Source organism: Alexandromys fortis, unplaced genomic scaffold (genome assembly GCF_014885135.2).
Source record: "Alexandromys fortis isolate MF-2015 unplaced genomic scaffold, M_Fortis_MF-2015_v1.1 scaffold_299, whole genome shotgun sequence".
NCBI lineage: Eukaryota > Metazoa > Chordata > Mammalia > Rodentia > Cricetidae > Alexandromys > Alexandromys fortis.
The window spans coordinates 78,158-80,857 of NW_026068187.1; positions in this window are offsets into that span (position 1 = coordinate 78,158).

The window sequence follows — 2,700 nt, forward strand, 5'->3', positions numbered from 1 at the left end:
CAAATCTTTCAGAAACCTTCAGAATATGACATTTAAAATGTTTTAAGAACTTAGGAAATTTCATGACAATGATACACAGCTGCTCCTGGCAGCACCAGCTACTCCAAGATGAAGATGGGCATTGAAGAGGCTCCTTATGGAGTTTGCTAGCCATTTGGACAAGAAACTGCTCTTGCCTGGACTGTTTAACTAGACATGTAGGACCCACAGAGAAATGACTGCTGAGATGATCCTTCAGGGTTCCTGCTTCATGAAACAGTCTGCGAGAAAGTGACTGAACTGACTTTGAAATTTCCTGCTTCATGGAAAAGTCTGCTGGATACTATGGGCCTGTAGGCTGAAGATGGATGTCCCAATGGTACAGAAGAACTTTGGGTGACTGTCCAGGTAGCGAGATGTCTGTCAATTCTAGAGTTCTGGAAGTTGCTTATAATGTACTTCCTATTTACTTAGGTAATATCCTTCTGGAGTCTTTGAGGGAGCTGAAGAATAGATAGTTACAATATAGTTTTCCTTAGTCATGGTAAAAGATAAAGTAGATATAAATATTGTAACTGTAATTCTTGTTTGACACATGTTTTGTTATATGTAATTTTACTATGTTAAAGTTAAATCCTTCTTTTTTGTTTAAACAGAAAAGGGGAAATGGTGGGGTGGTCCTTCTGGTTATGTGTTACTTCTGTTGGTTAATGAATACAGAACTGCTTTGAGCCTATGGCATGGAAGAACAGAACTAGGCAGGGAAAGCTAGGCTGTATGCTGGGAGGAAGAAGGGCAGAGTCAGAGCGAGAGGCCAAGGAGCCGCCACCACAAGAGATAGACATGCTGAAACTTTGCTGGTGATACCCAGGCTAATAGAAATGGGTTAAATTAATATGTAAGAGTTAGCCATTAAGAAGATAGAGCTAATGGGCCAAGGAATGATTTAATTAATACAGTATCTGTGTGATTATTTCGGTTCTGGGTGGCTGAGATGAACAAGTAGCTCCTGCAACACTTCCTTTTGCAGGAAAGATGCAAATGTGAATGATTATAATCTATCAAATATTTACAGAGTAACTTACTAATTCTCACACTGATTTGGCTGCTGGAAATAAGCCAGTGACCAAGACAGGAAATCTCTGACTTGATGAGCTGTACTAGATAGTTTTATGCCAACTTGACACAAGCTAGTGTCTTCTGAGAGGAGGGAACCACAACTAAGAAAATGCTTTCACCTTACCCCTTCTGAATGGAGTCAGAGGAAGAGTGGATGATGGGGTAGAAGGGATGTGGGAGAGGGAAAAAGAGGAGAGGAGGGAGGGGAAACTGTGGTTGGTATGTAAAATAAATTAAAAAAAAAATACCTCCATAAGATTGGGCTGTAGGCAAATCTGTAGGGCATTTTCTTAATTAGTGATTGCTGAGAGATGGCCGTGGTGGGCATTGTGGGTGGTGCCATCCCTGGGCTGGTGTCCTTGGTATAATAAGAAAGCAGGCTGAGCAAATCAAGAAGAGCAAGTCAGTAAGTAGCACTCTTCTGTGGCCTCTGCATCAGCTCCTGCCTCGAGGTTCCTGCCGTGATGTTCTTCAGTAGTGGGCAGTGGTACAGGAGCATAAGCCAAATAAACTCTTTCCTCACTGTTCTGCTGGGTCATAATGTGTTATCACAGCAATACTAACCCCAGCTAAGACGTCAGCGATTCCCGGTGGAAGGGACAAATGAATGGAAGTTGAGACGAAAGCTTAAGTTTGTTAGTGACAATGCACAATGGAAACAAACAAGATTTATGAGAAGAATGGACAAGAACTGTTTAAGGTAGAGGGTCAGAGAAGGCTGCCCTGAGTTGGGGACATTGAAAACCAGATTTAGAGGAGGAAGAGGCACCAGGGTTGCTGGCGGAGATGGGAGGGAGAATGCTAGTCTGACGGCAGAACTAGAGAAGCCCCACTGGGTCTGAAGTCACCGACTAAGAGGGCAGTGACGAGAGAAGAGCCCAGAAAGGGGCAATTACAAGGACCTGTGCAAATATTTTGTTGGCACTAGAAAAAGCAAACAAACAAACAAACCAGATAACAATGAGGGCAGGCTCTGTAAGATAAACTTGGGAGTGAGTGAACCCTATTTTCTCTGCCATTCATTACCCAGCTTCCCAAGGCCCAGCTTTCTCTCCTAGAAAGAGATTTGATAGCAGACATCCACCTCACAGGGAGTTTAGGATTATAAAGAAGAACACTCATGTGAATACTTAGCAAAGTGTCTGTCACCTAGTAAGTATACGCCTTTTCCTAACAAGTGCAGCATGGGAGACAGCCGGGCAGACCTCTGCTGGGCCCATTTCTGTGGTGCGCTTGCGTTGCGCCATGGGAAAGTCTCTGCTGCACCTTTTTCTTCTCCTGTGAATCCTGGGGATACTGTCTTAAGATGTGTTTCTTTTGTTTATGCTGCCTTTGTTTAACTCTGTGAAGATGTGACTCTCTGCCTGTCCAAAACACCTGATGGTCTAATAAAACACTGAATGGACAATAGCGAGACAGGAGCAAGGGTAAGCAGGACTGGCAGGCAGAGAGGATAAACTGAAGGAGAACTGAGGAAGAAGGGGAGCAAAGAGAACAAGGAAAGGAGGACATTGGGGGCCAGCCAGCCACCTACACAGTAAGCCACAGAGAAAGAAGTAAAGAAAGGTATACAGAAATAAAGATAAAAGCCCAGAGGCAAAA